Here is an 11972-nt window from a genome sequence, read left to right on the forward strand (position 1 = left end):
AGAATATTCTCCAAGGGCTTGAATGTGTGTTTGCCTCCTGCTGAAGTCTCAGGGACAAAAGACTTCAGCTCCAACTCCCCACTGAATTTTTTTGCTGGGAATTCCAAATGCAGAAGCCTGCGTGTCCCTGGGAGCTGGAAGCGCGATGCAACAAGAAGAAGCGTGTCGCCGCCGCAGCTGAAATCGTCGCATCGTTGGAGAAGCGTGCCGCCGCCGCATCTCCCGGAAAGCATGTCTTCGTCCAAGCTGCCTGCAGTCGCATCACCAGAAAGCGTGACGCAATTGAGAGAGTCGCCATCGCATCACCGGAGAAGCGTGTCGCAGGGCCTGTCGCGACTCCAAAGAACAGAGTCGTCGCAAGGCTGCCAGGGCGTCTTCGCATCATCGTCGCATCAAGGGCGCCATCTTCTCCCATCGCAACCGGATCATCGCATCGCATCAAGGCGCCATCTTGCGCACCGCAACAGGCCCGTAGGCCGAGAATCTACGTATCACCTCCGCACCGGTAAGGATCACGACGCATCCCCTACTCTGCACAAGCATTGAGGCACGATGCATCCTTTCCCCTGGATCACGGAACCGACGCATCTCCCCATCTGTTCACTTTGCGTTACGCATCCAGGTACTTTGTTGAGAACTTTGTCGCATTTATCATTAACTTGAACTAAGCAACGTTTATCATCTTTAAGTCAACTTTAAGTATAGTATTGTGGATTTTTGTCGTTTGTGGTCTACCTCTAGACCAGTATGAATGTATCATTTATACTGACGGATCAGCACAACCCACTTCGGGAGGTAAACAAACTTATAGTGCTGCATGCTCGATCGTTAAAGGTCGTATGCGCGATGGCAAATTCAGACCTATGGTGACGAAAAGGCAATCTCTAGGAGATTGTACAGCTCAGCGAGCTGAACTACAAGCATTCATAATGACACTTGAAAACAAGGATCGCGAATTCCCCACACTCATAGTGTGCAATTCCTTTTACTGTGTTCAATCATATAATGAATATTTACAGAATTGGCTTCAAAATGGTTTCAAAGATGCAAAAGGTGGCACAATCAAGCATAAAACGCTTTGGGAACAAGTAGTTCAGTTGCGAAACGGACTACAGAACACTCACGTGATACACAACCTGAGTCATCAACGTGATGACGTTCACGTTGAAGGGAATTCATTAGCTGATGAAGCCGCGAAGGGGGCTGTGCAACGGCTTCCGTAGCTGCAATCACTCGTTCAAAAACGAAATTAGACAGTGAAATAATACAGGCTGTCTATGCTTCAAGCAAAAGCAGCAGTGCAGCATTACCTAAAAAGTTTCCACTCAAATACTCATATATAATAGATGCGAACAGCGTTCCATTTGCTCGAATCCCTGGAGTGGGGTATAGGGTAATTCCAAACATGGAACATAGGACAGTTTTGATTTACGAAGCACACCTGGGAGAGGGTCTGACACATCAGGGGATCTCTAAAACAATATTAGCATTCAAAGAGATGTACTGGTGGCCAGGGATGAATGCACATATTCACGTCTTCATCATTAACTGCATTAACTGCAATAGAGATCGCAGTACGGAACGCCACCAGATACCTGACTACAGCGTAGCCAGCCCAGTAGAGACACCAGTTAGACAGCATTAGACTATCTACATGCAGGCGTCCTTATGGACGAATGTAGTCCCACAAACACTAAATGAAGGTTCATTTGGATGTGGCCTCAGCGTTCGGATGACGCTTGAACTGTTATAAAAGATGTGCAAGTCTTTATCGGCACATACGTACTAGGCACACTACACTTTGACCAGGGCCCTGCGTTTAGCTCCCGAGCTTACAAAGAACCCATTGCCAGTTTGGAAGTTGAATTGCGGTACTCTTCTCCATTCCATCCTGCGGGAAATTCTGTAGTGGAAAAAAAAAACGGGACATAAAGCAATCTATAACAGCTAGGATATTAGGTTCGGGTGATGGGTGGGTCAAACATCTTTATGGGGTCCAACATAGTCTAAACAATTTGCCAAGAAGTTCTCTAGGGGGTGTCACTCCATATGAGGTCCTATTTGGGACAAGAATGTTGGTTCCGGTTTTCATGGAACAGTGGTGGAAAATAAGAAAATTGATATCAAAGATCGTTTGGCTGTTTTACAGGACTTAAATGAACTAAGATCGAAACGAAGCAACGTGTTCCTGAAGCCAACCACCACTGGGAAAAACCAACCGTTCCAGCAATGCCAGTCTGGATCCCAAAGCTTGGTGAGCTAGTCAGAGAAAAGATCGCGGACAAGAATGAATTTGGGCCTTCTTACAGACAACCAGTCCCTGTCCTAGCAATCCACAGATCAAGAACAGTTTTACTGCCGTCCCTTGCTGGTAAAAAGGAGTAACGATTTGTGTCCATCGACCTGATCAAACCACACTATGTGGCCGATACTAAGCAGTAGGCCAAGTGGACTCCCACAATGTAGCAGACGCACTCCGATAGCTACAATCCAAGAGGTTCAAACTGAGAGACTTTATCACCTTTGAAGATTCTACAGTGAGAAAAGAAGGACTAAGCAACAAAGCTATGGAACTCGTTCCTCTTGAGACCCAAATAACAGTTCGTCCTGATGCACCTGTCTACAACGAAGTAACAAGTGATCAAGTGGTTCTAGCGATTTCAACGAATCCTGATGTAATTCCAACCATTGACAGAACGGCCCCTGGCTATTTCATTAACTTTGATACGTTTTCTGAGGATCCCAGTGAACCTGAAACGACGCCAGCACAAAGAACTTTCAAAGAGCAAAAAACAGACTTTTTCATCACCTGAAAAAGACTTATCTGGTTTCACCATGGATTGAACTGTGGATTGTTTAGGGAATATTCTTCTTTCTACTTTGGTTAGCTCTGGTAATAACTCTGGGTATGCTAATAAATGGAAGATATATTCAAATGGACACAGCAAGTAAAAAAGTGAACTTACTTCTCCAGCCACACAAATCATCCAATCATGAACAAAGACTTGTCAGCAGTGACTTGTCAGCAGTGAACATCACAGCCGTTCCTATACCAGATGGTATAGTTTGGGACAGAACTGAATATCTACCTACCTCGAGCCCATTAGGCTCGACCACCACACACTGTTGCTGTGGGTGATTACCACTCAATCAAAATTCAGCTAACTTGCATTTACTAACATCTCAAACACTACAAAAACACAAAAATTATTTTCGACGCTCAAAGAAATTAACATCAACTTTGTTTTTGCTTCACAATTATTTCTTCATTCATCAAGAAGCATTGCATTTGAACAAAACACGATACACAATTTAACAAAATCCATTCAAGAACATAATTTCACTTTAGCTGTGTGGAAAAGTAAATTTTGCCATGTTCTGTGTCCCTACATGTCATCCATCATATGTTATGTGTGCATGATTAAATATGCATATGCATTCCCCATGTTCGATTAATGACGCAATTACAGTTGTGTCCACCTCTAGTATGCCAGTTTCCAGTTCTCGTGAATACTACGAATATCAGGCCTATGTAAAGATACGTTGCCACGTTTCTCAGTGTGCACGTTATTCTATTATAAAGTCCCCGTTTCTAGGCCTCAAAAGGGCCTGGACACCAGATTCAGCTCCTGTCTCCTGAAGCCTCGCTGAGGAGCGATACAGCCCCCACCTGTATCCTCGACCCTTCACTTACTTCCTGCCTCGCAGTGCCTGGCTCAGTCTCTGAGTCTGCCAAGAATATGTTATGATTCCAGTTATCAGTTCAGTCCTCCTCCTCTGCATTCCTAAACTACTGAACTGCATCAATAGTTTCCGTCATTGTCTAGCCTTCACGTCTCCACGTTAGAGAAATACTGCATTTAATGGTCATTTAATATTCTTCATCACGCACTACATGTAGAATAATGCATGGTCCAGTCTTAGAATCAAGTTAGCCTTTCCCCTCCTAACTTCTAGTTTATATCAACATGTTCTCTAAACATCAGATACTAGATACTGTTTAGGTACATGTCGCCCTGACTCTCCAGACTTCAGTCTCTGCTCCTAGCACAGAGTTCATAGCCCCCAGCTTCTCCTAGTAACACGTCACTGCTAGTTTGCGCGCACCATCAGGTTAGAGGTCCCGGCTCCTTAGGTAGCCCCCTCCATGGTTTCCGCCCTATTCATGACATATTCTGTTACGTTTGCATCACATGTCTATGTATACGCCCAGTTACACCTACTTTCGCCCTTATCTTTCGCGACTGCTACGCGTCACGCCTTCTGCTCCACCCACTGCTACGCCTACTGCAATGTAATGCTATGTGTTTGCGTTATGTATATATGCTCATGTATTGTTATTAAAAGTCAGCGCGCTCATCCCAGATCCAGCCCCAGCAGCTGCTGGGCCCTGTCATCCTATTCCTATGCAGGTTGTCCTGTTCCTGTCCTTATGCTGTATTAAACCTGCAAAACTCCTACTACCTCGAATCTTGACTCTTATTTATTGAGCTATCTGTTATGATATATGTCTAGTCAAAAAGAGAGGTATTATTTATTTATTTACCACATAATGGCGCCCGAACAGGGACTTGCCCTTTCCCCACGCGTCGGTGAAGCCACGCCGACCCCCTGACCCTCTGCAGTCGTGACGGAACTCTTCTGTGCACAGGCAGATATTTCTGCTTCAAGTATCCCTCAGGCCCACGGAGGAGACGGAGGAGGCGGTCCAGCATCCAAACGAGACGGTGGAGGAACGCGGCGAGTCCCGACCAGAGCCCGAGCCAAGAGTCCAAGGTCCGAGGTATCCGGAGGTCCACCCGTAACTGAAGTCCGAAGTTCGTCGTCCGTCGTCGTAGCAGTCCAGTCCGATCCGAGGCCTTCCGTTCTTGCTGCCCGGTGAGTACCATTACTGGGGTAGTATCTAGACAGGGTCAATCTAAATTGACTCTGGTCCGTGGGTTGGTGGTACACAGACTCACAAACGAAGTGTTCACCTAGGTGGATACGGGTCTTGATGCGTCCCTTTATGGGACCGGTATGTTCCGTACTGTTTCAGCAGTGCATCCAGTAACTCTAGTCTGTTCCGTTCTCGAGAAATTCTTGTGTTTCTGTTTTCAGTATTCCAGGTAATATTTTGTCCGAACTGTTATGTTATGATGTTGTTCAATGTATTTCCAATGTCGTGGTATGCCTGAATTGTTCTCCCAATTGTTATTGTTCCTCGTGTATTGTATTGTGTTCCGATTCAAGTTTACAATGTCTCTCTTTTCGAGATTACGTCAGCTAAGAACTAGAAAGGGTTTGTTAGAAGAAGCAGTTCCTGTTCCGCCGAGGGACAGTCCAGGTCATTTTATGTATCAGAAGCATGGCATAAGCGCCATATTGTATCTAGATTTATGGGTAGAGTATACCAAACAGTTAGAAGAAAAGTATAGATGGCCCGTATCGGGTACATGGGATGCCGAGTGCATCATGCGAGTAGAAGAAGCATTATGGAAAAAGAAAGCCAGACAATCACAGAAAGATGCCATCGAGTTATGGCGTAAAGAAGCTCATAAAAGAACCGAAAAAGAAATCAGAAAGTCAGAATTAAGTAGAGAATCCTTGGAACGAGCCCAAGAAAGGGAATTAATCGAGATTGGTGAACGAGTCAAAGCCGAACAGTCAGACAGACAGAGGCATGCCCTTATTAGGGGTATGTATCCTCTCCTTGCCGAGGGCTTGCCAAAAGCGACCCCAGAGGCATCCAGTAATTTCCCGCCACCGTTAGTTCCGACCAAGCTACGTCACAAACAGACCGCAGCTGATATTTTTATTTCGTCCTATTTGGACGACACAGTCCCAGAATATGCAAATCCTGTTCGCGCTCCGCCAGTCCCTGTAAATCAGGCACTTCCCGCTTCTCCAGACACCGGAGTACCTGTTACGGTACCCCCGGTCCAGCCCGCCATACAAGTCCAGCCTGCATTTCCATTTCCCACTCTGCCAGGACGAAGAGCCTCAGTAGACGATTCTAGTTTAGGGGTCGCAGGGGGAGGTATTCCTCAAACCCCGCCGCCACACAAGCGTTTAACGACAGCCGAATTACATGCACAAGCGTCACAGCGTACGCACAGACATCAGACTGTAGCAGAAATAAGAAAATCCCTTGCCGAATGCGGCTATGATCCAGTCCCAGGCGAGGATAATATGGTTTTATATTCATTCCGTGTAAGAAAGGTGGCCGAGTATCTAGTCACCTTACCGAATATGAAAGAAGATCTAGACAGAATATATCGTTTCATCCGTACAGGGGATGATCCAGAAAGCATTAGCGAGGCCATGTCTCAAAGGAAAGCCGAGATCCAGCTCATGATATTAAAGTTTCTGATCAATTGTCTAATAAGAGAACAAGATTACCCGTCTAAAGATCCAGCCGAAATGAAAATCCTGACAAGGTGGAGTGATAATATAGCCGAGGGTAAGCACAAGACCGTCGGTGCTATGGAGAGTATGTACAAGAAAATCCGTAGAGAAATAATAAAGATACACGAACAACGTAAAGCAGCACAAGTAAGCGAGAAAGAAAGTAACTCTGATACTGAAGAGGTAGAGGACGAGAATCCCGCCAGAATAGCGTATGTAGGAAAATCTAGATTTCCAGATCGCCATTTACGCCTAGAACACAAGTCTATTTTTCATTCTCCAGCACCAGAACAAGGTTCACTAGAACAAGTGTTTCAAGCTACCGATCACATTCTGAAATCACGAATCGGTTACAGTGAGTTAAGTACCATGCATGAACAAGAACTAGCCCGATCAGCAGTCCGATGGATTACTGATTCTACCACTTTTCCAGACGAAATAGTGGCACAAATGTTTCTGAAAATGCCCCCAGCCGAGCAACGACTGGTGGGTATGTATATGATTCAGCACCTCATTACTTTGTATGAGGGTCAACACTCTGATCCAGGCCCGTTACATGATGTCCTGAACGAGTTACTCCAGTATAGATGGAAAGGTTTAGGTACCGACTTAATTAGTGTCATTCTAGAACAGCGTCACAAATATAGAACGTTTCTGAACCCGCATTTTGTTCATGTCTCACCCCCAGAAAGTAAACCATTTTACATGGAAAGACAGAATCCGTTACGAGAAGTCCACCCAGTTAGAGGAACGGGTGGCGAACTAGAACGAGTGTTTGTTTACACTCCGATTACAAAGATGGAACTCCTCGAGATGAAGAAATTAATTCCCTGTCATGACAAAGATCCAGCAGGGTTCCATAGAGAACTAAAAGACATGCTCCGTATGGGAGAATACACGTATCCAGATATAATCAAAATGTTAAAGGTTCTGCTGCCCGCAGGGGTGTATGAAAAGCTCAAGGAAAAAGATTGGGAGGTGGGAGAGAAAAAGATCGATTGGGCAGTTCTAGAAGCCGAAGATAAGGCACGAGTACCAGGTACCGGTCTTGGAGATAAATGTAAAGAATTACCAGAATTATTAATACAAGTTTTACCCAGATTATTGACAACTAGAAAAGAAGACTGGGATGCAATCTCAGCCTGTAAACAGAAACAAGACGAAGATATTAGTGATTTTTATTCTAGATTTGAAAAATGTTTTAGCATCAACAGTGGCCTCAAGACAAGTAGTGAGTCATACCCTCACCTTTTTGTTACTAAATTAGTCGAGAATTCAAGCCCACAAATTAAAAATCAAGTTCTGAAAGTCGAAAGTACCTGGCAAGCTAATACCCCGTCCCAGATGTTGCAGATGCTTCAATACCACCAGAACAGAATCAGAGAAGAGCAAGAACACGAAAGAAAACGTATGAAAGATACGAAAATGAAAGTACTAGTTGTACAATCTGTTCCTCAAGACAGTCAGAAGAGGGGTCCGAATCAAGCCAGTCATCCTGCAGCTCCCGTTAAAGGGAACTGCAATTATTGTAAACAGCCAGGTCATTTTATAAATGAGTGTGCAGTTCTGAAACACAACATAGCTACTGGTAAGACTAAAGAAAGACCACGTCCGCCTAGACAAGAACAAGTTTCACAGATTCCTCAGCCACAGAATGCACCACAGACCGTTACCGCACCGCAGCCTATTGCTGCAACACAGCACGTTACACAGCAGATGTACCAGTATGCACAGTCTGAGTATCCAGAGTACCAGCAGTATTCATGAAACAGCCTAGAGAGGGAGGTAGGCTTGCCTCTCATCGAGATACCTGTAGATCAAGAAGGTCCCTATGTTCACAGTCAAGTATTAGGAAAAGACAGAAAGTTTTTGATCGATACAGGGGCAAGTAGGACCACAATTAGTCACGCCGAAGTTCCAGGGGCTCCGCTCTCAGGCTCAAGAAATGTTTCCCTTGGATTCTCAGGAAAACCCATTGTAAATGAAATATCAAAGCCAGTTACTCTAGAAGTAGGTCCATTGTCCCGCACTACTGATCTGTTACTTACTAAGTCATGTCCAGAAAACCTATTAGGCATTAAGACACTGAAAGAGTTAGGTGCAGTTATATGCTGTTCCCCAGAGGGAATACGATTGTTCCTACGTGACTTTAAGGGTCACTATGTATTACGAGATTTTGATTCAAGACTGTCTAATGTTCCGCAGCACTTATGGGCGCAAGGTCCAACTGATGTTGGTTACATGCAAATCACACCCTATCGTGTGACTCTCAAGCCAGGTGTAGTGTTACCACGAATCAGACAGTACAGATTGCCACCTGAGGCTGTAGCAGCCTTATCCAAAATTATTGACGAGCTTATGGCTCAAGGAGTGGTTGTAGAAACTGACTCCAATGTATGTAATTCTCCGATCATTCCAGTCATGAAACGTACTGATCCAAATGCACCCCCAGTATATCGATTAGTGATTGACCTACGAGAGCTTAATAAATGTATTATTCCGCAATACCCAGTTGTCCCAGACATCTCTTCCCTATTAACGGCCATTGATTCCGAAGCCACGTTCTTCACTGTCATAGACCTCAAGAACGCATTTTTCAGTGTTCCTATTCATCCAGACAGCCAGTTTCTTTTCGGATTCTGTTTAAATGGAAGGAGCTATATGTTTACACGAGCTCCTCAAGGTTTCACAGAAAGTCCTAGTATTTACAGTCAAGCACTCAAGAGACAACTAGACAACATTCACATGCCAACTGACACTGCCCTGCTCCAGTATGTCGATGATCTACTGATCACAGCCCGTTCTGAACGTGCTTGCGAGCAAGCATCCCTTACAGTCTTGTATTTCCTAGCCGAGATGGGGCACAAGGTGTCCCCTTCTAAGCTTCAATTCTGTGTCCAGCAAGTGGTCTACTTAGGACACTTACTGTCCAAGAGGGGTAGGCAGTTGACACCAGACCGTATCCAGTTAATAGCGAGTCTTCCTCAGCCCAAGACCCAGAAGGAGGTACGTGCTTTTATCGGCCTCACTTCTTACTGCAGACAATGGATTCCTCAGTATGCATTTCTAGCCAAACCACTGATACAGTTAACGACACAGGAGGCAGCCGTATCGACTGTCCTCCCTTGGACATCTGAACATACACTTAGTTTCAATGAGTTAAAGAAAGCCCTATGCCAGGCTCCAGTTCTAGCGACACCGAACTACAGTAAGCCTTTTACACTTTTCGTTACTGAACGTGAAGGTACAGCATTATCTGTTCTCACACAAGATCAAGCAGGACAATACAAGCCTTGTGCTTATTTTTCGAGCACATTAGATCCTGTAGCCCAGGCTCTGCCTGCGTGCCTCAAGTCAGTTGCAGCCACAGCACTAGCTATCAGACAAAGTGATTCCATAGTCTTAGGACATACCTTGACAGTACAAGTTCCACATTCTGTGGAAGTTCTTTTAAACCGAACACAAACTCAGCACTTGACAATTGCACGTTTAACAGGTTATGAATTGACACTGTTCCAGCCACACATAGAAATCAGACGCTGCAACATTTTAAATCCTGCTACATTGTTACCATCAGTTACTTCAAATCCAGCCACACATGACTGTGTGGAAGTAGTTAACATTACGACAAAGCCAAGACAAGATCTGACAGATACTCCGTTACCAGACCCCGACCTGACACTTTATGTGGATGGTTCATGTATGAGAACAAGTACAGGAGAACTAGTCGCCGCGTATGCAGTGACTACTGACACCGAAGTTATTGAAACACACCGTATTGATACCCTGTCCGCTCAAGCAGCAGAGCTAGTTGCTCTGACACAAGCCTGCATACACGCCAAGAACTTGAAAGTTAATGTTTACACAGATTCACGTTACGCATTTGGAGTTGTACACGACTTCGGAGTGCTCTGGCAGGAGAGAGGTTTCATGACTTCTCATGGAACCAAGATTCAGCATGGTCTCCTTATTCAAGCTCTGTTAGATGCCATACACTTACCGACATCTATCGCTATCATGAAGTGCAAAGCACATACGAAAGTTACTGACATTATTTCTCAAGGTAACGATCTAGCAGATCGCACAGCCAAGCTTACAGCACAGACTCCAGACATTCAAGTTAATCCGACACAGACACATACTCCAGATCCGACTACATGCATGACAGTTAAGGACCCTACACAAGATGTCATAGATATCCAGTTACATGCTACTCCCGAAGAAATCAAGAAATGGTCCGAACAAGGAGGGGTCCAGACAGATCAAGGATGGTTAACGAAGGGTAGAGCCACATGGTTTCTCCCCGACTCTATGGTTCAAGTTATTATTAATACCGCACATAGTCCAGCACATTTAGGAGAAAAAGCTATGTTAGACAGTATCCAGAACATTTGGTTCAACAAGCATTTACGAGCTGCAGCCAAGCAGAAAGTCCGTACCTGTATGATATGTTGTCAGTTTAATCCAGGTAAAAGTGTCCCGGTGGAACAAGGTGGATTCCAGCCCCCTGACCACCCTTTTGAAGTCCTCCAGATGGATTATATTCAGATGGAGCGATGTCGAGGTTTCAAGTATGTCCTTGTAGTTGTATGCGCTTTGTCCAGGTGGACGGAGGCATATCCAGTTCCAGATTACACAGCCGCGACCACTGCCAAGCAGTTGGTTCGTGAGTTCTTCCCTCGTTATGGACTCCCTAGAGTCGTATATTCTGACAACGGCCAGCCATTCTCATCTGAACTCATGAAGCACGTTTCCCTGTTATTAGGGTACCAGTGGAAGTTTCATTGTGTACGCCATCCTGAAGCAGCCGGTCTCGTAGAGAGACATAACCAGACTCTGAAAATCCGTATTGCAAAAGTGTGTAAAGAAAAAGGTGTGGACTGGCTGATAGCTCTGCCAGTTGCTTTGTTTTATATGCGCATGGTCGCACATTCCAGATCAGGTCTGTCCCCGTATGAGGTCGTATTCGGCCGCCCCCCTAACATGTGGGGTACTCCTAGACCCCGAAGTATTACCGATGTTTCAAGTAATATGCTGACAGATTACCTAGCTTCCTTGATGTCTGCCCTCAACTCATGTCGTTCACAGGTTGCTGCCGCATTTCCAGACAATACCGAGGTGGCACCGCATGAAATCGTTCCAGGATCCATGGTGATGGTCCGCAACTTTGACAGATCAAGTCCGCTGGAGCCTCGTTGGAAAGAGCCCCGACAGGTCCTCCTCACCACCCGTACAGCCGTGAAGTTGGAAGGACGCAAAGGCTGGGTGCACCTTTCTCATGTTAAACTTTTTAATGGACTGAAACCCGTCTTAAAGAACATTTCCCAGGATTTGAAGGATTGCCAAAATATTGTTCTCAAGGACTGTCCCGCAAAAGACATTGCTACAACCCCTCCCCTGTTAGAGAAAACTCCGCAACAGGAGTACAAGCTAAAACTCCGGTCTAGTAAAATAAGTCAGTCAGTTTGATTGTCTAAGTCCTCCCCTAGGTGAAACGGTTAGACTGTTTCTGACATGTATAAAATAGACCCCCATAGTGAGAGAGTTAGTCCAAACTCAATCCGATGTATCGTTTTTCTATGTTT

This window comes from Lissotriton helveticus, chromosome 10 (assembly GCF_964261635.1).
Source record: "Lissotriton helveticus chromosome 10, aLisHel1.1, whole genome shotgun sequence".
NCBI lineage: Eukaryota > Metazoa > Chordata > Amphibia > Caudata > Salamandridae > Lissotriton > Lissotriton helveticus.